The sequence below is a fragment of the Vombatus ursinus genome, unplaced genomic scaffold, assembly GCF_900497805.2.
Source record: "Vombatus ursinus unplaced genomic scaffold, bare-nosed wombat genome assembly UNPS02014991.1, whole genome shotgun sequence".
NCBI lineage: Eukaryota > Metazoa > Chordata > Mammalia > Diprotodontia > Vombatidae > Vombatus > Vombatus ursinus.
In genome coordinates, this window is record NW_020954769.1 from 228,367 (window position 1) to 253,865 (window position 25,499).

Sequence of the window (25,499 nt, forward strand, 5' to 3'; positions counted from 1 at the left end):
CACACACACACACACACACACACACACACACACACACACACATAGTTTCTCCTTTCAAACCTGACATTGTTCTGGGAAGGACCTTAGAGGCCATCTAGCCCAACCTCCTCATTTTATAGATGAGAACACTGAAGCCCAGGGAAGTTAAGTAGCCTGCCTGAAGTCAAATAGGTAATAAACATCAGAGGTAAGATTTGAACTCAGGTCCTCTGACTCCTGGGCAGCTAGGTAGTGCAGTGGAAAGAGTGCCAGGCTTGAAGTCAGGAAGACTCATCTTTGTGAGTTCAAATCCAGGCTCAGACATTTACTAGTTGTGTGACCCTGGGCAAGTCACTCTGTTTACCTCAGTTTCCTCATCTGTAAAATGAACTGGAGAAGGAATGGCACACTACTTTGCCAAGAAAACCCCAAATGGGGTCACAAAGAGATGTAACTGCAATGACTAACAATAAAACCTCTGTCTTCAGAGCTAGTACTCACCAGTACTCTTTCCATGAGCTTGGTTTAGCTCTGTATTCTCAACCCCAAGTAGTCTTACACTAATTATAAATAGTTGACAGTGTAATGGCTGGAATGGCAGACTTGGAATTAGGAACACTTGAGCTTGAATCCTGCTTCAAAACAATGACTAACTATGTGACTCTGGACAAGTCACTGGACCCTTCTCAGCTTCAGTTCTCTCATCTATAAAGTAGTAAATTAGTAAAGTAAATTCTCACTATAACAAAATATACCTTAAAGGGTTGTTGTGAGGATAAAATGAGTTAACATTTGTAACATGCTTTATAAATCTTAAAGCATTATATAACTATTAGTTAACAATAATAGTAATGGTAATAATCATTCTGGATTTCAAATCACCCTTTGTGGCCATGAAATAACCCTCAGTAGAATAGCTAGGCTTAGATTAAATGACTATGTAACCTTCATGGAAAACCCAGGTTCTGGGGGTATCCATTTCTACTTTCAAAAGCAGCACTGGCTCAGCCACAAATGGAGTTGATCAAATAAGGCTCTGCTACCTTATCTCATGTTTGTTGCCCACTCATGTGTTAAACCCAGTACAGTACACAGTGAAACCACAGTCACTATTATGAAAGGCTGAAACACTAGAGGAGCTATAATGTCCCCAGTCTACTGAGGGTCAGAAGTGTGGATATTCCTTCTTTGTCTCATCTGAATAAGAGGTAAATCACCATGCCTTCCACAAAGTAAGTTATTTGATAAATGTTTGTTGAAGGAATGAATAAATAAACCAGTGGCAAACTACATTACAAAGGCATGAGGGGAGACACCAGAAAGAATTTCCTGATAGAAAAAGATATGAAGAATGGGTAAGGTATATTCTGTCTGGAGCCATGAATTCAGTAACAGCCTCTAGAAGACCCTCTCAATCCTAGAAAGGTAGTGATAGAATTAATTATGCTTCAAGAAAATTCAAAACAGCAAGTATAGCAATCATGATCTCAAACAAGCCAATAGCAAAAAATAGAGATGGTTAAAATAAACATGGAGAGTGTATTTGCTTAAATGCACCATCAATAATGAAATAATATCAATACTTAATATATATGCACTGAATGACATAGACCTAAGTACTTGAAGGGAAAACTAACTGAACTACAGGGAAAAATAGACAACAAAACTATAGTAGTTGGGGACCTTAACATGCCCCTTTCAGACCTAGAAAAAACTAACAAAAGTAAAATTACAAAACTACTAAGTACATAAATAGAATTTTAGAAAAGTCAAATATAATAGTTCTATGGTGATTACTAAATGGGATTAGAAAGGAATATAAATATTTCTCAGTCATCCATGGCACCTTTATAAAGGGCAGAGATGGTAGAGTACTTAGAGGTACATCCTTTAACTATTAACTAGGTGTCACAATGTAAAGAATGCCAAGTCTGAAGTCAAGAAAACCTGATTTCAAATCCAGCCTCAGACACTTACTAGCTGTGTGGACCTGGGCAAGTCACTTAATCTTGTTTGCCTCAGTTTCCTCATCTGTAAAATAAGCTGGTGAAGGAAATGGCAAACCACTCTGGTGTCTTTGCCAAGAAAACCCCAAATGGGATAATGAAGAATTGAACATGATTGAAACAACTGAAAAACAACACCTTCATAAAAAGGAAAAGCCCAGAGACAAACATGACTTTACATGATGTTTAACTTCTTCTGGTTCTCCTTATAGGATCAATAGACCCCTCTCAAGTTTACTCCTAAAAAACATACCACAGAGAATCAGAATCATAGCTCTTAATCATACCATAAAACTGGTGGCTGATATATGTCTTTGAGGCAAACCGGAACCCCAAGTTTATTTCCTTTACAAGGAGAGCCCAAGGCATGAGGTGGTATTATATATTGGAGGAATTACATAAGGCCCTAGCAGAAAGTTGGAATTCACTAATGAGAGAGGAATAAGTATATTGATTGTTTACACAATTATTGTGCATCCTTGATGTGTTTTCCACATTTACTGTGGAGTGAAATAAAGGCTGTACTGTTCCTGATATGCATAATTACCTTGAATGTTTGTATAAAAGCTGGGGACTCTTTTATCCACATTTGTAGAAATCTACATAAGATATATTTATATTTTAAGATTTCCAAAACTCAAACATAGCTGAAGGCAAGATGAGCCAAGGAATACTCTTATGGAGGGCAGCCTCCAAGATTGAGCTCAGTCTGTATAAATGCAAAGCTTTTGGTACTGGACCACAAGTTATATATCCAAAATTAAGAACAGTTCCACAAGGTATAATAACCTCTGTAAAACCAATCACCGTCTCTACCTTCTTCCAGTGAACTATGAGCTTCCCCTTCCCTCTTGCTGGTCCCACCCACGCCTAATCCCCTCCAAAAAGAGACTGGGATAAATATTTTGAACTGAAGCAGTCCAAGAGAGAGAAAAAGAATTCTTGCATCCAGATTTCAACGTACCATACCCTCTCCTCAGTCAAGATTCAGCCCACCACTCAAAGAGGCACAATAATACAGTAATATGTTTTCTTTGTGCCTAGTAAAGAGCCATAAATCCTCTGGAAGATAAGTATAAATTGCATTTAAGGAACTCCAAGCACTTCTTGGCTACTTATTATCTTAGTCATCCCCTCCCTGAGAGATAGGCCAAGATGTCACCATGACACTTTATAAGTCCATCATCCTATGATCTTCTTTTTTATCTATTTATTTTTGAGTTTTCAACATTCACTTCCATAAGATCTTGAGTTCCAAATTTTCTCTCCATCTCTCCCCTACCTCCACCCCAAGACAGTGTGCAATTTGATATAGGCTCTACCTATACATTCATATTGAAAATCTTCTTTTCAACCCTAAAGGACCCTCTCAATAGTTTACATGAATAAACTTAAGTCAGGTCCAGGAAGGTGTCTTCTCATAGGTTATATGGAAAATCAAGGATGTAGCTTAAAGAAGAACTGAGAATTGATTCTCAAACCAGAGATCTGTCTCCCGGAATCTCTCTCCTTGAACTGAGCACTGCCCACATTAGCTGCCCTGGCTGTATAGCATCCACAGCTATTCTGAGAGCCAGTAGCATACCTGGGAAATCTTGGACCTGGTGCAAAATGCCCCGGCACTGTCACATTAGGAATAGCAGGGGAAGGAGTAGATCCTGTCTGTGTCACCTTGGGCAAGTCACTGAACATCTTTGGGCCTCATTTTTCTCATCTGTGAAATGACAGGTTTGGCCTAAATCGCCACTACATGTCCCTTCCAGTTCTGTAGCTTTGATCCTCTGATCCTTCAACCTAAACTAGAGCCTTAAGTATCATCTGCATACCCTGGTCAAAGCATTAACAGCAAAATGTCTTAGTTCTGGCTTCTAGATCAGAATAGTTTTCTCAGCCTTATTGAGAAGTCAGAAGGGGTGAAGCTCTCTGTTCCCCCTAAACTCACTGCCCCTAGTATAACTGGAGTTTTTTAAGCCATCACCCCTCTGGTCAGAAGATAACAAATGTTATATCCACATCCTGATGCTGACCCAGCATACATAGTGTGCCATCCTTCTGGCTACAGCCTGCACTCCAGCACCTGGAGGGAGCCCAGGTGTGTCAAACCCCAGTCCTCTCTCCTAGAGAGACCAGGAGGTAAGGGTTCTTCATGTCATGTGATGGAAGGCTAGGGCAGGTGCTTGAATTTGGTGGGCATGTAATATCACCCATATGTTCTGCATTCACCCACCAGGAGGCTGCAGCCATGGGCTTTGCCCACGCACAGCCTGACAGCCAGAAGAGAGGGAGCATAGAACTTAACCCTTTGGCAGCTACTAGAAGGAATGACTTTAAGAAAAGTACTGGCCTAGAAGGTGTTAACTTTGTCCCCCACCAAAGAGATCAAGTGCCATAGATATCACCTGCTTTGTGATACCATATTCATAATGTTCCCTGCTAAAAGACAACAAGAAACTAGGGGTTGGAGGATATGGGGGCGGAGGATGTGGGAGGTGGGGATGGAAAGGACGGAGAGAATTATATAGCTAAAAGGCTTTTTAAGAAAACCAGAGGGATTAGAGGGAGAGAGAAAGGGAGCATTGATGTTTAGAGAAGCTGTTGAGATGGAACTGAGGCTGAGCCCTGAAAGCCCCTGACTGGGTTTAACCATCTCTCAAACCTAACTTCTAAAGACCCATGGGGTCTCTGAGCCTTCATCTATATATAACCTTTTTTCTTCTTCCAAGTACATCAAGTGGACCAAAAACATATCCAGCCCCACAGTCTCAACTCACATCCCAAAATAGGTTCACTTTTCCCTTGCCGAACACATCTCGAGCGCACCCAGACACATACAAATAAACCCCCTCCCCCAAACGCACACACCCAGTACCTTTCGGTTATGAATTCCTGATCCTCCTCCTCCCAGGAACTCCCAGTTCCTCTGCACTGCACCCCCTGCCCAGTCCTGTCCAGGTAACCAGAGCCACAGGCCAGACCATTCCACTGAGGCAAAGCCGACAACTTTCCCCTACCGCCCCTACCCACCCACCGGAATTAAGAGAGGGGAAACTCACGTGGAAGGCAGAAGTGGCAAAGAGTATAGTTCTTCTGGGGGTCTCTCCTAAGCTGGAGTTGGTAAGGTGGAGGATCTAGCAGGACACGTAAGGGGCTGAGCAGTTAGTTGCTTCACCCGGTAGCTGCCTGTGCAGAGTGAGAGGAGAGCTGACAGGTTTCCCCTCTTTCCTCCTCTGAGTTGCTAACCACACCCCTGCTGCTCTGCTACCCACTTCCTTAAAGGGCTGGGTGTGTGGTATGTGTTTGTGTGTGTGTGTGTCAGTGTGTCTGCACCAGTCACTTACCATAAACTCTGAAATAGAAGCTGCTGTCGAATCCCGGAGTTGCTAACAGCGACCTGAATGGAAATTCTGCCACTGCCACTCATTCAAAAGGAGAGGAAACTGAAGTTTTCTGTCTTCGTGAGTTGGGCCCCCTAGCTCTCATCATGCTATCCCCTATTCCTCTGTTCCTCACTGAGCTCTGGAAAACCCACTTTCCAAATTGGGTTCAGGACATAGCCAAGTTTTAGACTTCAAATGCAGGACTGCCAGTTTCTAAGCCCTCCCACCTCATTCATCACTCTGTGCCATAATTCTCCATAAGAGCATAGATTTAGAGCTGGAAAGAACCACGAACGTCATCTAGTCCCTACTTTCAAATAATGAAACTGAGGCACAGAACAACTAAATGATTTACTCATGGTCACACAGGTAAGAAATACTCAGATTTGAACTTAGATCCTCTGGCTCCCTCCCAATCCAGAGCTCTTTGGAGACCCCTTTGGAGGCAGTTTCCCTTTCCCCTTCACTAGGCAGGCAAAATTCTGCCCCTCTTCCAGCCTCCTGCCCCCTTCTTTTAACATCAGCAGGATATAGTGGAAAGAAAGAAGAATTAGGAGACAAAAGTCCTGGGGTCTAATCCCTGTTCAGACCCTGATGACTAGCTGTGTTATCTTGCACAACCTCTCTGGTACCCAACTTCCTCATCTGTAAAATGAATATATTGCACTTGGATGCTGATCTCTAGCATTCCCTTCAGCTCTAACATTTTATTCTATCCTATCAGTTGCTTAGTGAGAGGGGGTGGGTTCTGGCAGGGACAAGGTAGGGGGACAAGTTGGAAAGTAATGGTTCCTTCCTGCTCATGATGTCTCTCCCCCAAGTGCCTGGGAACCTTAGCTCAGGTCTCTTCTTTATTGAAGAGATCTTCCAGAATTCAGATCTGCCACCCCACTTCAATGTGAGTGTTCAATTCTCCCAGGAGATTGAGATATTTAAAGCTTAGGTGGGTGGGAGGGAGGGAGAAGCTTTTTCTAATGGAATGAGGTGCTGATAACATCCTTTAACATGCTTGGAGCTCGTGTCCCTTAGCCAGTTCCTCCCCCAAACAAATCCAACTCAAATTGCCCTATCAAGGAGGCAGGATCAGGATGGCAGCCACCCTCCCTGCCACCAGCATAACCCCCCCACAATCAATCAATCCATAAGCATTTATTAAGTGCCTACTAGGTGCCAAGTACTATTCTAGGATCTGGAACTAAAAATACAAAGAATAGAATAATCCCAACTTTCAAAGCTCATCTTCCACAAACATGGAACTTGGTAGTCTCTATGCCCATGTCTTATTGCCACTGCTGCCAGCAAAGCCGGAGAAGGTTGTGGTGGTATTTAGTGCTGATGGTACTGAAGGGAGCCATTCATTCATTCATTCAAAGAAATATTTACAAAGTGGAAATTAATTGCAGTTAGGATTTAAAACCCAAGTCTGCTAACTCTAGATCTAATGCTCTTTCCATTGTACCATGTTGCCCACCCTTCACAAATCTGTCAAAATAACCTGCCTAGTGTATAGGTCTAATAGGGCACTTTCTCACTTACTAATTTTCAGTGGCTCCCCATTACCTACAATGTAAAACACAAACTCCTTATCTTGGCAAACAAGGCTCTCAGCAATCTGGCTTCAAACTGCCTTATTCCACTTCCCACATACTACATTCTATCCTTACTAGAATATCAGCCATGCTCCCATATCCATTCTGCCCTCGGCCACCTTAAAGCATTTACTCAGACTGTCCCCCATGACTAGAATGGATTCCATCCACATCTCCACCCACTGAAATCCTTCAAGACTCAGCTCAAGTGCCAGCCACCTTCTCCCTAAAGTCTTCCTGCCCCCATTAAAAAAGTAATCCATTCCTCCCTTCTTCCCCAATCTTTCAGCCCTCTTTTTTGGACCTTTCATGTGCATTTGTAACATTCTAACCATGCCCCTACTAGCAGATCCTGCTGCTTACTAGCTTTGTGACCTTGAATCAATCACTTGGCATGTCTAGGCCTCAGGTTTCTTATCTATAAAATAAGGGAGTTGAATTAAGTGGCCTCTGAGGTCCCTTCCAGTCTTATGAACCCAAGCTCTTATGACTGTAAACTCCTTGAGGACAGGAATTACAGCACAGAGTGAGAGACTGCAAATGAGAGAAAAAGGGGAGGAGGGGCGATGATATGCTAGCGCAGAGGCAAAATATGCATGTATTGGTTGGAATAGGATGGAATGGAATGAGACTGAAGTCTTTCTGGGTAAACCTCCCTGTATGAATGTGGTAGTTTCTTTTGTGACCACGAGATGGCACACTGGTTAGCGATATTATCAAGTGCTCAACTACACTCTTCGTATAGCTGAAGGTGAAACTACTGACCAGATTTTCCAGATGAGCAGTTGTATTTGCTCTCATCCAGTCACACTTTCTCATCATCAGCTCCACCTAGTGACCAATAGCATCCATCTGGGAGATGGTGAGCAAGGCAAACAAATGGGGAAGCCCAGCTAGGGACTAGGCCTAGGATCATCAAGCGTAGATTTAGAACTGAAAGCAGCATCGGAAACCATCTGGTCCAACTCCCTTATTTTGTATTTGAGAAAACTGAGGTCAAGGAGGGTTAAGTGTCTTGCTCAAGGTCACACAAGTGATAAAGGTATGATTTGAATTCAGGTCCCTGTACCACACTACAGCTGGATATACACTTCATAAGTAATGATGATAACAATTACTATTAATGATATTTATTAATAATAGTATATCATCTAATTTATATTAATATTTTGTGTTATTTGCAACATTATTAATGTAAATAATGATTAATAACTGACATTTATATAATGCTTTACAGTCTTCAAAATTCTTTAAATATATTCTAACCAGTGGTGTGTCGATAAATGTTTAACAAATGCCTCTCTAAAAAAATGTGTACCCGACACATTTTTAAGTTTAATCTGCATTATTAACATTTTTTCTGTCACTTTCTTAAGTCCAGACAATCAACAAAACAATAAGCCAGGCATAAATGCCCACACTGAAAATTAGACAATGGGTTCCAGTTAGAGCTGGCTCCAACCCATCCCCTTTACAACTCACATTAATCAATGGCAAGTTTTTATAAGTGCTTAGTATATGCCCGTATGGCACGAGGCTAAAAGGTCAGGATACAAAGACAAAGGTGAAACACTTTCTGCCCTTAAGGAACTTAAATTCTAACTAGGAAAACAATCTGCAGGTGCACATATGCCTTTACAACATGTGCAATGCCTGGCACACAGTAGACACTTAATAACTGTTTATTGACTGAATGACACATAAAAGTATATTTAGAGTACTGAAAACAAAGGTTCGATCTTCTGAGCTTATCAATTTATTTAGCAATGCATGGCAATTGCTGAACAAAGCAGGACCAGGTCTCTATCTCAACTTGGGCCTGGACCCCAAATACAGAGGCAGAGAGACTTCTATACATTAAAACAATTGCTCAAATAAGGCCAATTAGTTAAAAGGAAACAATACGACATTAGATAATCTGATTTCTAATGGGATGAAAGATTAGGGACTTTCCAAACTGGGAGGTGGAGAGCGAACAGGTGAAATTCTCTGAATTCAGAAAAAGAGGTATCTCACTCCCTTTCCAAGTGCCTATAAACAATCAAAGGACACATGGAAACAACAGCTGATTGATCAGTACAGGGCTAGTTTTCAGATAAGACACACAGATCTCTTGAGATTTATAATTGTGAGAAAACTCCTTGCATCAGTCTTTGAATCTGACTGAGCTTCTGGTCAACATAACTTAGGTCCTTAGTTAAGGGTCTCTAAGCAACAGGGAGAGGTGGTCCAGTTTCCCAGCCACACAGTGCTAGGTTCAAAATTGCAATCAAGTTTTCTCCCAATTTTCATGACTGAACAGTTTTCTCACAGTACAGAATTTTGTCTAGACCTGTAATTGATTAAAAAAAGAACTAACTCCAGAATTGTGTCACAAGATGGAGTTAGTGTGGTTCACTCAATTCCCACTAGCTGTCCTAATCCCCTCAATTGCCTCAGTTTCCTCAGTATAAACAAAATAGATACAAGGTAGCTTGGGGAGAGAAGGCATTAGTACAGCTTGGGATGGGGGAGTAGGAGAGCAGGGGAGGATTAGGAAAGATTTCCGGTAGAACTGGGTGAGTCACAGGACATACAGTCCTAAATTAAGAGCTGAAAGGGATCTTGGAGGTTATCAGGTCTTGAAGGAAACCAGGGATTTCAAGAGAGAGAGGTGGGAAAATGAAAGGAAAAACAACATCTATTAAGCACTTTCTATGTGTCAGGTGCTATGTTAAGAGCTAGAGATATAGATACAAGCAAGATAGTCCCTGTTCTCAAGGAGATTATATTCCAATTGGGAAAGACATTTAGAGGGAAGCAAGGGTCAAAAAGAATAGGGCATGGTAGAGGGTCCAAGTTTGGTGGTATGGTTGGCCAAGGAAATGATGTGATGGGCCCAAGAGTAGGGTAAGGTAAGGCAAAAGCTTACCTATCTGAGACTAGGTCTCAGGGATGGGAGCCCAGTTCCAGTGAGAGGAGGCTGAGTAAGATGCCATAGAGGGAGTGCATTTACGACATAGGGGACAGTTAGTACAAAGGTACAGAGGGGAAAGTAGTATCCTGGGTGCAAAATAGAAAGTAGGCCAGTATATGTGGAATGCAGAGTGAGGGGAGTAATGTATAAGAAAACTGGAAATGTGGGAAGGAGGCAGGATTATAAATGCCAAAGATTTTATTCTAGAGGTCACAGAGCCACTGGTGTTTATTGAGTGGGGGAGGGAGAGTATTACATTGTCAGACTTGCTCTATAGCTGCTTTAAGGATTACAAAGCTTCACAGCAACTCTATATAAAGCAGGTAGGACATAAATCATTCTCCCCATTTTATAGATGAAGAAAATAAGATTCAAAGAAACTTGCCCAAGGTCAGACAGGTGGTACTGCCAGCAGAGCCTGTATTCAAACCTAAATCCTCTGACTCCAAGTATGATCTTTTCTACTGAACAATGATTCTATCTTTGTAATCTAACCAATTAAGCTAACAAGCCATAATTCCAAGTATTACCCTGGGCCTGCCTTCTAATTCAATTCAGTTCTTAGAATTTTAAGATGCCAGAACTAAGGACAGCTCCAGGGTCATGTGGTCACCCATTCACCCAATATTCACTGAATGTCTATAGTAAATGGAAATGTACTGTGCCAGATGCTGGAAGGAGTTACAAAGAAAAATCAGGTTATAATTCAAGTTCTCAAGGAAGTTACATTCTAGTGTGGGTGATAAGTCATAGAAACAGGTAGCAGAGGTTGGAAACCACCATGGGGTCCTTTCAGGAAAACACATGATTCACCAGTGAAAGAATTTGTTGCTTTGGGATAGGGTAGGAAACCCTAGGTCTTCCCTCTGTCATCCCCTGAGAGCTGAAGGGAGGTGGTATCAGCCCTGCATTGGGGGGCTTTGATGGCTATGTCAAAGCCATATCTGAGCCATTGACCACTAAGCCAATTAGAGTGCCTCTTAGAGTCCAACTCCGTGGACCTTAAAAAGTGAGTTCTAAATCTATGAAAATGGTGACCACAGGCTCAATCCCCAACAGGCCATTTGCTTGGCTAGCTCTCTCCATGATATTGGTCACTAGGTAGAGCTGATGAGAAAGTATGGCTCCGCCCTCTCTTTTTTCCATCTGCCAACTGAGTCAGTACTATTGAAGCCTCCCTTAAGTGACTTCCACCACAACAACATGGTAACTTCTTCTACATGGAAGTTGAAACAAGAATTCGGCTAAACAAGCTTTATCCTGGGCCTCTGGCTGCCTCTTCTGTTTCTTTACGTGTCTAATTGTAGGTGACTAAGTGGAAATCCTGATAGGAACCTTCTGAGTAGCGGCTACCTTGGGTTCCTCACCTAGTGCTAGCTGAACTCTGGGAGGAGGCAACTATCCTATGACTTCTTGGAGAAGAACACTGGCAGGAAGATGAGCCCAACATCTGGTATGGCTTACCAGAAGATATGTACTTTGAGGGAGTAAGTACAATGCAATTTAGATGATATGTGAAATGCTTATTTGGCAGTCCCACAAAATGCTTCAAGTTAAGCACCAACCCCCCAGAAAAGTGTAGTGGCAGTTATAAGTTATTGTTGTTCTTTGTCTAATTTTTCTATCAATGAACATTTGTCTTTAAGTATTTCTTAGTATTAAGTAAGTCCCATAGTATTAAGCTGTCCCATAACTAATTTACATTGTACATTGTACATTGTACATTGTACATTGATTATCTTTCTACTCCCTCCCTCCCACTTGGGAACCAAAATGTAAATGTAACCCCAGTCCCAAAGCCCATTGGTATGAGATTTTCTCCCAATTGGTGATCAGTGCCTTGCACCTGTATAAGGTGTGGGGCAGAGTTAGAGCTGGAAAGCTCCAATATCTTCAGTGTTCTTCAAGTTCCCTTCTAGTCACTGAGTCCTTTGGACTTTGGGCAGATCCTGACTTCTAGCTTTGAGAGAAAAGATGAAAGATCCAACCCCACTTCAGGTTGCTAAAGGAAAAGACTCTGGGAAGAAGTCAACATGAGAGGGGCTGGCAGTCTTTATCATATACCTATCTCCATCTTGCTACACTGGAGACCAGGGAACTTCCCCTTAGGTGGAATCCAGGACTCCTTCTCTTGGCTGAGTTGAGTTACTTCACTCCCAGTAAGAGAACTCCTTCACTCTGTATTGTCTGTTATATATTTTCATATGTAGACTTCTCTGATTTCTGTTTTACTACCAATTTGGATAAATGGGTTTCTTGGATAAGTGCTATGTGTATTTATTATGGTACTAGTATTTGGTGGGAAGAGAGTCAAGCCTTGGATATGAAGCTTGGGATCCTGCTTTCCCCCAATAATGGGGGCAGGGAGCAGGAAGCAGGCTGACCTATTATTTCTTACACGCACAGCTCTTCATCTCCTGCCTCCATATCTTTTTACTGGCTATCCCCCATTCCTGAAATATACTTTCTCCTCACCCCTATCTCTCAGCATCCCTAATTTCCATCAATGTTCCACTCAAGCACAACCTTCTACAGGAGGCCTTTCTTGTTCCTCCAAGCTACTAGAGCCTTCCCCATGAAAAGTTTTGCATATACATATACATATATACCTATATATACATATACATACATACATACATACTATATATACATATATATATATATACCTGAGTAGCTAAATGGTACAGTGGATAGAGCACTGGACTTGGAATCAGGAAGACTCATTTTCCTGAGTTCAGATCTGGCCTCAGATATTTACTAGCTGTGTGACCCTGGGCAAGTCACTTAACCCTGTTTGCCTCAGTTCCTCATCTATAAAATGAACTGGAGAAGGAAAATGGCAAACCACTCCACGATCTTTGCCAAGAAAACTCCAAATGGAGTCATTTAGAGTTGGACACAACTGAAACAACTCAACAACTAAACAACAAAAACAACAACAACAAAATAGATGTACCTGTCATTTCCCTCAACCAGACCACAAGCTCCTAGAGGACAAGGTTTGTTCTAACTTTTATCTTTGTATTCCTAATGCCTATCCAGACCCTAGCACATAGTAAATAAGACTAGCACGTAAAAACCTAGCACATAAAAAAAGTTAGGCTCTTAGCGAATGCTTGATTGACTGATGGGATAGGTAGAACAAGTAATATTCTTATTTCACAGATGAGTAAACAGGTCCAGAGGAGTTGAGAATTGTCCAAGGCTCTTCCCCACCCCACTTTTTTGGGGTCAAAATATGTGCTTCCATCTGTGTATGAAACTCCTAGAATGGAAACACCAGGAGGGAGAAGGTGTTTGCTCCAAGAGGAGCTTGCTACCACCCTCTGAATTGTCTACCTAAAGCAAGCCTAGCTGCTGTCACCAGCCCTACCCCCAGTTACAATTCTGCCTAAATAAAAGAGGGCAAGGAGTATTCTTCCCCATTTTACAGAGGATCTAATGAAGTCCTAGAAAGAACACTAACATTGCCCCAGTTCCCAGTGCCTTCCTTTATAAGGCTACCTTCTGTCTGCTCTGTTTATATCTTAGATGCACCAATTTATATACATGTTGACTCCACTATTAGAAGGTAAATGAGGGGCAGCTAGGCAGTACAGTGGATAGAACACCGACCCTCAAGTCAGGAGGACCTGAGTTCAAATTCGACCTCAGACCAAACACTTGACACTTATTAGCTGTGTGACCCTGGGCAAGTCACTTAACCCCAATTGCCTAAAAAAAAAACCAACCAAATGCTATGCTTTTTGCTCCTTTTTTTTTTGTATCCCCAGCACCTAACACAGTGTCTGGCACAGAGTAAGCACTTAAAAAATGTTTGCTGATTGGTTAATTGAATATGAGGAACTCATAACCAAACCTGTAATAAAATTAAAATATCATCTCCTAGGTAGGATCAGTCAGTCAATCAATAAACATTTTTTAAGCACCTACAATGGGCTAAGCACTGGGGATACAAAGACAGAAGTGAGAACAGTCCCTGCTCTCAAGGAGTTTACATTCTATTGGGGTGGAGACAGCATGTATACATTTAGGTATATGTAAGATAGAGTCACTAGACTACCCAGTCCTTTGACCCAGAGATCCTTTATACACACACACACACACACACACACACACACACACACACACACACACACACTAGAAGACCAAAGAGAGATGTGTATGTGCCAAAATATTCATAGCAGCACTTTCTGTGTTAGCAAAAAAAAACTAGAAAAAAAAGTAGGCCCTCATCCCCAATTAGGGAATAGCCAAAACAAACTGTTACAAGAACACAATGGAATGCTACCGTGCCACAAGGAATTACAAATACAAAGAATTCAGAGAACCGAGGCAGATTGAATTAAGCAGAAACAGGAAAACTATATACACAATGATCACAACAATGTAAATGAAAGGAGCACCAAGGGGGAGGGGACCCTGAATCCTACTTAAAAATAATGAGCAAATTTGACTCCAGAGAAGAGTTGAGAAAATATATTCCCTTCCTTTCGTTGTAAAGATGGGGAACTATGGATGTGAAATGTTATATACTGTAAGGCAGATGATGTTTTAGTCCTGCTGAACTGTTTTCTTTTCTCTTTATTTTTTATTCTTTCTTACAAAAGATGGCTTAGTAATAGCACCTACATCCTAGAGTTGTGGAGCAGCCAGGTAGTGCAGTGACTAGAGCGCTGGGCCTGGAGTCAGGAAGACCTGAGTTCAAATCCAGCCTCAGACGCTGACTAGCTGTGTGATCCTGGGGCAAGTCACTCAACCCTGTTTGTCTCAGTTTCCTCATCTGTAACATCAGCTGGAGAAGAAAATGGCAAACCACTCCATTATCTCTGCCAAGAAAAACACAAATGTGGGGCCATGAAGAGTCAGACACAAGTGAAAGGATTGAACAACAACATCTCAGGGTTGTTATGAGGCTCAAATAAGATATTATTCTTAAAGTCCTTAGCACAGTGCCTTCCTTCATTCCTTTCTCCTTTTCTTTCTTTCCTTCCTTCCTTCTTTCTTCAGTAAGGGAGGGATAGGGATATATTCAGAAATTAATGTTATATAAAAAACAATATATATCAATAAAAATAAGATTTTTTTTAAAGATAGAGAATGCTCCTGTCTTCCTGCCCAGCTTCTCACTCAACTGGTCTTTCCATTCCTCAGGCACACAGGTACCAACATCAAATTTCTTCAGGTCCAGTTCTAATTTGGAAGAACCAGTGCTCTTGAAGTGTTCTCCGCCACAATCTGCTCTCATCTTCCCAGAATTGTCTGTTCAGGCTTGACTGATTAAATTGTATAGATGTCAAGTTCCAACTTTTGCTTTCAATATCCAACTAATACCTTGAATAGACTGAAGTTGCTTCCAGTCAATGCTTGTACTTCAGAGATAACTGGTGGGTCTAAACAAAACCAAAGTCATAGTGTTGCCTTCCTATTGATAACTTCTGTTGGAAACTTCAGGCTTGTTCTGATATATCTGAAATATGCATAGTCCTTGTCACTAAGACCCTGGAGTTCTAACCCTCTCAGAAACTATAAAAGTATTTTCCTCAATGTTTCCTTGAAAAATGATTGGCATACCATGGTCACTTGAGATCCACTCAAGTTTAGAAGCGTTTTTTTTTTGTTTTGGGGGGCTTTTTTTGTATTTTTGTATTTTTTTTAAATTTCCACTCTCACTTCTGCATGGAGTCAAAATGAAATGCACCCATAAGCAACTGGTGAAGTCTGATTCACTGTTTTTGAGGATCAGGGAGGATCATTGCTCTCATTCTGTTTCCCAAACCTGATAACTGGAATGCTGTTTCTGACCATGAACTCTGCATTCTTCTCTTTAGTACATCCATTATTCATACATCCATGCAGGCCAAAGCAGTAGCAGAAAATGCTTTTTGCCTCTGCTGATGGTGTTTTAAACCAGCTGTATTGTGTCCTCTGCGGCCCTGATCTTCTTATCTTCCAAGTGGAATGGTTTTTTCCCAGGTTCTGTCTCTTAACAAGTTTTATGTTTTATTTTTTACTGCTCTTGAATCATTGTGACCAGTGAAATACTACTACTAATAATAATACTTACATAATATTTGCTATGTGCCAAGAACTATGATAAGCTCTTTACAATTATTATCTCATTTGACCCTCACAACAATCCTGGGAGGTAGGTGCTATTATAACCCCATTTTAGAGATGAGGAAACTGAGGCAAGCAAGGGTTAAGTAACTTGCCCAGGGTCACACAGCTAATAAGTGTCTGTTGCCAGATTTGAACTCAGATCCTCCAGATTCTGTGGTCTATCCACTATGCCACCTAGCTGCACTAAGGCAAGTCTTTTGCTTTGTTCCAATGGCCCCTACGTGAAGCATATCTGGCCTTGATGGAAGTTGAATCTTTCTTAATTCGTTCACCTTGTGCACCCCCAATGCATTCTTTGTTTATTTTTGCTCTTCCTAGCAACCACTAACAACAATTATTTTTGGTTGTATATGGCCACATCAGTTCCCCAGTATCTCACCAGTCTCCTTCCCAGTCAACACTTCTGGGTTGGGGAGGGGGGGAGGCAGGAATAGATGGGAACCATTAGGAACATTCAATCTATAAAATGGGGATAATAATAGGACTTAACCTTATAGAATGATTATGAGGACCAAAGGACATAAAATAATTGAGTGCTTTGCAAATCTTAGAGCACTACATAAATGCAAGCTGTCATCATTATGATTGTTGCCATTATTGTTTCAGAGTGAACACTTTCACTTGTACCCCATTCACTTCACTTGTATCTCATTTCTTCCTGTCTTTTGAGGGAGAGTCAGGAGGTAGAACATGTCAGCAAATCAAGCCACCACCACCACGACCACTTTGACCATCATTTACCTTCAGATCCTGATGGATACAGACTAGGACCCTAAGCCAAGAGCCTTGGGAATATTTGTATCCCACAATCAGCAGACTTATCTCCAGCCCCCACAGCCATCATGGAATGAAAAATCATTTTGGAGAAGGGACTCACTTTCTTTATCACTACCAGCAATAGAGCTGCTAACCAACTGTCATCAACAGGCAGATGAGCATAAGAAGAGAGGTGTAACCTCCCTAAGACCACCAGCCCAGCCCTCATAACTCCTGTGGAGAAAGGGTCAGCCCTATCCCCACCAACTGCCAACCAAATACCACTCCTAGGGCAGGCAAGGTACCCTAAAGGAGAAATGGGAAGCAGCATATGCCAGTCAAGTCAACCTATCCCCATTACCTTGATCACCATCTGTCCTCAGACTTTGATGGAGACAGCCCAAGACATTAAATCCAAGAGTCTTTGAAACAGCAATGCATCCAGTCCATTGCCCACAGCCTTCATCCTGGGAAGCAATCCCTGTGGAGATGGAGCCTGAAAGACTTATAAAAGAAAGTTCTCATCACCAAAGTTTTTGGAATTGTAAATGGTTCCACATCATAAACTGATGTGATTTTACCAGTGGAAACGACATGAAAGAAGAGGCATTACCATCTGCTTCACTGTTGTACCCGAAGAACCATGGGTCCTTTCCCTCTACCTTGCAGTTACAACCTTGCATATATATGTCTCCCTTATTAGAATGTGGGCTCCTTGAGAACGGGGTCTGTTTTACTTTTCTATGTGTATACCAGTACTTTCTTTGCACATAGTAAGCACTTAATAATAGCTTCATTCTTTCTCCTCTGGACCTTAATCCAATAATCATTCTCTCTCCCTTTCCATTACCTAGTTTCATTCTTGCTATAAACATGCTCAGGTTTTTCCTACCTTTAAAAAAAAATTCTTTCAAGGTACAGTCCAACAATGGTTTTGCTTCACTGCTAAACTTCCAGAAAAAGTAGTTTGCATTCATGGCTTCTACTTCCTCATCACCCAACTCATTTTTTCATTTCTTGCAGTATGGCTCCCAACCCACCTATCAAAACTATTCTCTCAAAGGTCACCAATAATCTCTTGCTTGCCACATTCAATGACTTCTTTTTCTTGATTCTGTCACCCTTGGCCTTTCTGAAGCAGCTCGAACTGTTGATCACTGTCTCCTTCTTGACACTCTGCTTCTTTAACACTGCTTGTCTTCATTTTCCCCTTAATTGCCTGACCAGTCCTTCTCTGTCTCCTTCATTGGCCCATCTTCCACCTCCCACCCCCTAAGTGTTTCTCAAGGCTCTGTCCTTGGTCCTCTTCTATACTCTTTCCTTTGCCAATTTCATCCCTTTTTATACCTTCAATTATCTATTCTAGAAGGCATAGTAGAGAGGGTTGAGCTTGAATTATGGAAGAATAAGTTTGAATACTGCCTCAGACACTAACTACTTGTGTGACTCTGGACAAGTCCCTTAAATTCTCTCAGCCTCAGTTTTGTTAAAAAGAGATAATCAACCAACAAGCATTAAGTATACACCTACTATGTGCAAAACACTGGCAATACAAAAACAAAGAATTAAATAATCTTGACTCTTAAGGAGCTTATATTCTAATAGGATAGACAAGAAGTAAATACATACATGATATGATATAATATATAATATAATACAAATATATAATATATATTAACTGAATAAATATTAAAAGAATGAATACAAATAAATACGATGCAGTTAATGAGGGGTTGAGTTATCTTTCTCTAATGCCATCAGTTCAAGCCTTCAATCCAAGTGTACTTTCTCCACTGTTCTCCGGCAGTGACTAGCACCCCAGTTTCATTTAACCACTTCACATCAATTAGATTTTACAGAGGGATATTTACTTCAAAGTTATAACAGGAAGAGAAGAACAAATATTTGCTCTTAAGCCTTCGGGGACACACCTCCCCTATTCTACTTCAGTCCCTGGGGAGAGTAGGCTTAGATTTATCACAGTTTCTACATAGCATTGGTCCCACCAATTCACACCCAAATATGGCATCACTGATGGATGAATACTCATTTCAACTACTGATGGCCTAGGTCCTTGAAGGTCACTTCTCAAGCATCTATGCTAAGTTGGCTGCAAAACATAGGACAGACTTAACTTCCAGATGGCTCAGTGTCCTGATCTCTTGAAACTCACAAGATCACAGACTACAGATTAATCTCCTTGCCCTAAAATTAAAACAATAACTAAGTGCCCAAGATCACTCCCTTGACAGCATTGACTCTCAAGGGACACACTACCAGGAAGAGATGAGAGTGGATTAGAGGCCAACTAATAACCTTTTGAATCCCTCTGTAGCCAGTCAAAGAGCATCCTATGTACCATATAGTTAGCAGATTGCAATTGGTTATAGAATGTCTACACATGGTCCAAAGTCTTTCCAACTCTTCCTAAAGCAGGCTCCCCAGTCTCTTCCATGTGAAAAATTCTATCACCACCACTCTGTGCATATTTATAAAGCCAGGGCTCATTGGCTAATCCCCCATTAAAAGTAGAGTGTACTCGCTCCTCAGCCCTGCTTCAGAATCCTACTCTTCTCACCTTCTATATAATGTCTTTCCTGATCCCCTAAATGCCACTGCTCTCCCTCCTAAACTACCTTGAACTTAACTACTTTGTATTTATTCTGCCACCTCACCTCTGCCTCTTAAATTCTTTGGCTTCCTTTAAGACTCAGCTTAAAGCCCACCATAGGAGGCTTTTCCTGATCCTTATTGCTACTAATGCTTCCCCTTTCAGATTACCTTCTATTTAACATATATGTATACCCCCCACACACACACACCTTATTTACATGTTGTCTCTCCCATTACAAAGAATACTTCTTGGGGACAGAGTCTTTTTTTTTTAATACCTCTATGTCCCTCTAGCTTAGCTTAATGCCTGGCACATAGTAAGTGTTTAAAATATGCTTGTTGACTGACTAATTTGTATTTATATATTTACTTATTGCTTCCTCCTCCCCATTAAAAGTTAAGCATCTGATAAGTAGAAATTGTTTCATTTTTTATACTTGCATCCCCAGTGCCTGGTGTGTAACAGGTTCTTAATAAAGCTTTGTTGATTGATTTGATGAACTTGATCTGTAGGATGTGCCTTGATGGACTGGTGTCAGAGGTAATGATATAGGCCTGAAATGCAATAAAGGGTTATGTTTGGAGGGGCCTTAGAATCCAAATCCAGAGTAGTTGGGATAAACATTCCATGAGCTTAGAGTTCCCTTGGAATTGGAAATCCCTAGAAGAATCTTATTAAAAAGAGGAATTTACTGTCTCTACTGTTTATATCACATACGAGTTAAAGGATTTCTATCATAAGTGAATTTGCAGGTGGTCATTAATATACCTCTTTCCATAAAAGTTATATTGAAAGAATTTCTCCTATATGGTAACTCTAATAAACATGAAGATGTGATGTCTTACTGAAGTTATATTGAAAGAATTTCTCCTATATGGTAACTCTAATAAACATGAAGATGTGATGTCTTACTGAAAGCTTTCCTCTGATCATCACACAATCAGGACTTTTCTCCTGCAAGGCCTCACAGGTAAACAATAAGATTTGCTCTATCACAGAATCCTTTCCTGTTCTCATTACATTTGTGGGGAGTAGGGATGTATGTGTATGCATACACTTATGTGTGAGTATATATATATATATACACATACATATATATAATAAACATACACACATACATAGTATACCTCAGGATAACCTCACCCTTCACAGGTGGGATGGAAGTGGGTGGGTAGGGTGTGACTATCCCAGGTTCAATGTATTTTGTGGGTCTCAACTCCTAAAACTATAGCTCACAGGTCCCTGTTGATGTGTTTACCTTCAGTCGTCAGTCAGAGGACACAATTAGCTCAGAGCAAAGGTATTTATTGAAATGGTATAGTAATACCCAATTAATAAATGGTCAAAGGATATGAATAGGCAGTTTTCAAAGGAAGAAATCCAAGATATCAATAACCATAAGGAAAAATGCAACAAATCATTAATAATTAGAAACATTTTAAATAAGGTAACTCTGAGGTGCTACTTCACACTCATCAAATTCACAAAGTTGACAAAAAAAAAGAAAAACGACAAATATTAGAGGATCTGCAGGAAAATAAGCACATTAATGAACTGTGAATAAGTAGAGCTATGAATAGGTCATCCCATTCTGGAAAACAATTTAGAATTCTGCCCCCAAAGTTACTAAACTATGAATATCCTTTAACCTGCAACACCACTACTAGGCCTATGCCCCCACAGAGACAAAAGAAAGAGCATAAGGCTATACAAACATATGTACATATATACATGTATATATATACCCATACATATATATATGCTTGTGTATATATAGATATATCTCACAGCTCTTTGCAAGCCCATCAGTTGGGGAATAGGTACATAAAATATAAAAGTAATGAAATAACACTGTGCCATAAGAAATTATAAAAGGGGCAGTTTCAGAGAAAGCTGGGAAGACTTGTGTGAACTGATGTGAAGTGACTGAATACAAGGAGAACATTTTAAATAATAAGTCAATAAGTCAAGTCAATGAAATATTTATTAAGTATCTACTATGTTCTAGACACCCTGCTAAGTAACAAAAGACAAGTAACTCTGAAAGACTCATAAACTCTGATGAAAGCAATGATCAATCCCTAATCTCAAGGATCAGTGCTGAAGTATCTACCTTACTGACAGAGATGATACACTCAGAATGCAGAATAAGACATGTTTTTGGAAACAACCAATGAGGAGATGTTTTGTTTTGTTTTTTTTGCTTGACTATGTGTATGTGTTACAAGGGTTTTGTTTTTGTTCTTCTTTTCATTGGAAGAGGAAATGAATAAGAAAGAAAACGGATTTTTTTATTGCAAATGAAATTTTAAAAAGAAATGGCATCAAAAAGTATCAACAAAACATCTCACCTGTACGCCTGGGGTCTGCTCTCCTATGTACCTATACAATACCAGTAGAAAGAACAGAAACACAAAGATTCCATGAGTGGAGAGGGAAACACATAGGGAACAAGTATGGCCAAGGCATCTTACTCCAATGCAGCCATGTCCCCCCTTCCACCTGAAGTAATCTCATCACATCTTCAAGATGCTTCTCACAAGCAGTAGGTCTCTGTTACACAAGTCATTCTGTCCCTAACTGCGGGTTAGGTATATGGCTCTCATGCTTGGTCAAGGTCTCCATCACCTCCAGTTTCAGGCTCAGATGTACCCTGTCTTGGGGTACTGCTAAGCTCTTTTTACAGAACAGCCAGAATCCCTACCCTAAAACCAGCAGGAGTAGGGCTGCCATTTTCCAAGGAAGATCTCAACTCCAATTCTCAGTTCCTCTCATTGACTTGATTTAATTTGACTGTGCAACTGATCTCCCTCCATGTGCTTCTGCTATAAGATACCATTGCCAGTGGAAGTGGAGTGGGAATGGGGGCGGGAGAGAAGGGAGAATAGAAACCCTCACTGCTGCCCCCCCCATGCCCATCTGCATATTCTTCAAAGGGCACAAGGTAAAAGAGGAAGAGAAAACTCAAGAACTGTGCTCTTCCTCCATCTTCTCAACTCTGTCCTCAGATCTGCCTGACTTAGAAAGCGGCCAACTTGCTTTTTATCTGGGTCAAAAGGAGTATGGCTGATCTTCCTTCCGAGGAGCCCTCCCCGCCCCACCCCACCACAAAAAGGAACCTTCCAGATCTAAGGTTCCATTTGTCTAACGACTCAGTTTCCAGACTATGCCCAGATTTTATGCCCTACACAAGCTCGTTTCTGGCAAACAACAGCAGTATAAAACTTGCTTTGGTTGCTGCCTTAACCTGGGTGCTTCTCACTAGAATTCTATATTCCCCCCCTTAGAGTCTCTTTTCTTGCCAGAACACCCCACCCTCTCCATTCTCCTTTCTCCTCCAAGGAATTAAGACAAGGCCCTGCCAAGCAAGTAGTAGTCATGGTTCTCCATCCCCACCCCCTTCCCCTATCAGACCAAAGTTTATCTTGGTCACCATAGCATTCATTCCTTCACTCATTCATTCCTGCAACTCAGGTCAATTAACACTGAATAAGCTTCTTACTACTGTACTGCCAACAAAACAGTTTTAGAATTTTAAGAACTGACTCCCAGCACTCTGCTTTGAAGGGTTGTGTGGGTTTTTCCCACCCACCCCCACCTCTTCCTTCTGAACCTTTCAAATATTTTTCATGGAACACAACAGAAATTTACCCAGAATTTCTTTACAAGAATGTGACATGATGACATAGCAGAAATTTAGGATAATTACTCAATGAAAGACAGTGTGGTACCATCCAATTAGAAGTCATGGGCTCAAGACTCATGTTCAACACATTACCTGTATAGGCAAAACCCTTCACTTCTTGGGGTCTTCAGTCTCTTGTAAAATGGATGGGTTGGACTTAGATAACCTACTGTTTAAACTTATGATTTAAATCTATGATCCTATAATCTGCAGAACCCTAATAAACATAAGGACCAACATGGTGGAGGTGGTGTGCCTCCTCCCTAGAAAGGCAAGCTTCTCACTCCATACTGGCTCTCCTCCCACTAAAAGAAAAAAATGAGACAATGAAAACACCCCCTCTCCCAGTGTGACTATATTTCATTCCTATGCTAGTACCTCTGCAGCTCTGCCTACAAAAAAATATTTCTAGTCAGTCCTGGTTAATTTGGTAGTAATAATACAGGATTGCCTGTTTAGGAGAGAAAAGGACAACTTCTAGGAAGCTGTTGTCTTAGGTCAGAAATAAGGTGATAGGAGGCTAAATTAGGGTGGTGGTGATGGGAGTGCAAAGGAAAAGGTGAATTTCAGGTGTTTCAATGGAAGAAACAAGAGATTTGATCAACAGATCTGTTACATAGAATACCTGTGTAATATCTCCTCTGGAGTCCTTCCTCAACTTATTGAAAGTGGATTTTTAGGAGGACATAACTGACTCCATTTTGTACTATATTTACTGTTATCCTATTTCTTTCTTTTTCTATGTGATGCTGAATGTACTGAATGTCTCTTTCAGTACCTCCCTTCCTCCAATTACTTCATGGTTACAAAAGAAAACTTATAGAACTTTGAATAGTTCTAGGAAATCACTTCTTTTATTCTATCTAGTAAGGCACATAGTAGGAGCTTAACAAATGTTAATTAACAAACTGACTGATGCTGTTTTCATTGGTCTTCTATAAGTAACTATACTAAGGCTTTGTAACAGTTTAGGCATCTTTTTTCTTTTGTTAAAAATTAGTTTTTCCTGTCTTATGTGCCCTACCTGATCTTATCCAAACTCTGGTTCATTTAGGTCAGGAGGAAAGACTAAACACACACACACACACACACACACACACACACACACTCTCTCTCTCTCTCTCTCTCTCTCTCTCTCTCTCTCTCTCTCTCTCTATATATATATATATATATACACATATATACACAATATATATATGTATATATATGTCATCTGTGGAATTGTGAGGCACACATGTCCATCATCTACTGATATAGTATGTCACACTCTTGAGTAGATAAACAAACCAGTGTTCCTGTCTGTCTGCAACCTGTGCTGACTTATTCATGCAGTGGCTACCAAGTACTTTGAAAATTCTTGCAATAGCACTTACACTCAAAGATGAGATCTCCAGATCTACCTCAGATTTTAGGGGTAATCCTATGGGTCATTCCAATTTCAAATCTGAGGTACCAGCCAGCCTGAGCCAATCTAGCCTATGGCAGTACAGAATAAACAGTTGTTAAAGCAACTCATAGCTATCCTTGGGTATAGGATCCCTTCTAGATGGACTGCTCATCTGGATTCTCAGGGTCTTCTCCTAGTTCAACTCTCTTCTTTGTTGCCAAGTACTAAGCTCCTTGAAGCTACTTCCTCTCTTCAGTGATTGTCTCTACGTAACTAGATTATATATCTCTGCTATCTACTGGATGAAGTGTTGGCTACTGGGCTAGTAGCTCCCCTTCAAAGTCATATGGCAAGCATCAGGGCAGGAGGTAAAAGAAAATGCCTCTTTACTCCCTGATGAAGCCTCCTCCACAATAAACTCCCAGCTTTCAATCTCTCCTACTAACCAACTTGAAATTCATCTAAAGCTTACCTATTTAAGGTTCCCAGAGGCATGGCTAATTTGTTTTCTTAGCCAATTAAGTTGGTCTCTTTTTCACTCAATCAGAAATGTGTTCAACCTCATAAAGGGATTGTAGGGTGTTACAAGACCTTGTTAACATATTACAACCTAATCAGGTATTGCTACATTCTGTGACTCCATCAGCTGAGCTGGAGAGGGGTGAAGGTTACATCTTCCCTCCCTACACTTTTCCTCCAGTTAAATATTTGTTGACTCCAGTAAATTAACCAAAGCACTTTTTTGGCAAGGGACATTTGGCAACAGCCACAAAAGATATGGCAATGACCACTCTTCAACAAGGATACAAACCTACCATAGCAAGTGGGGCTAGAGGTTACACTCATCCAAATTCATGGTAACACAATTTTAACAAGCAAGTAACATTTTATGAAATTCTCATAAGTTACCACCTGTCTTGGTACTTTCAAATGTGTCCCCCAACCCAAAGACAGCAAAGAAAAGAAAAATAAAAATATAATTAAGCATCCTCTCTCATAGGGAAAATCTGGCCCCTACAGAGAACAC

At 40.8% G+C, this 25,499-nt stretch overlaps 1 protein-coding gene across 6 annotated transcripts in view; it reads right to left on the reverse strand.

Moving 5' to 3' along the window:
* Positions 1–5,215, reverse strand: part of LOC114030733 (protein-tyrosine kinase 2-beta) — a 167,988-nt gene extending 162,773 nt beyond the window's left edge. For 3 of the 6 annotated variants that reach the window (XM_027845604.1, XM_027845605.1, XM_027845602.1), the window contains exon 1: positions 5,039–5,214. The gene's annotated coding sequence lies outside the window, so the exon portion shown is untranslated. Of the gene's footprint in view, positions 1–5,038 lie in introns of all 6 variants that reach the window. The other 3 variants (XM_027845603.1, XM_027845601.1, XM_027845606.1) reach the window with 2 other exon arrangements.
* Between the last annotated feature and the right edge of the window lie 20,284 nt (positions 5,216–25,499).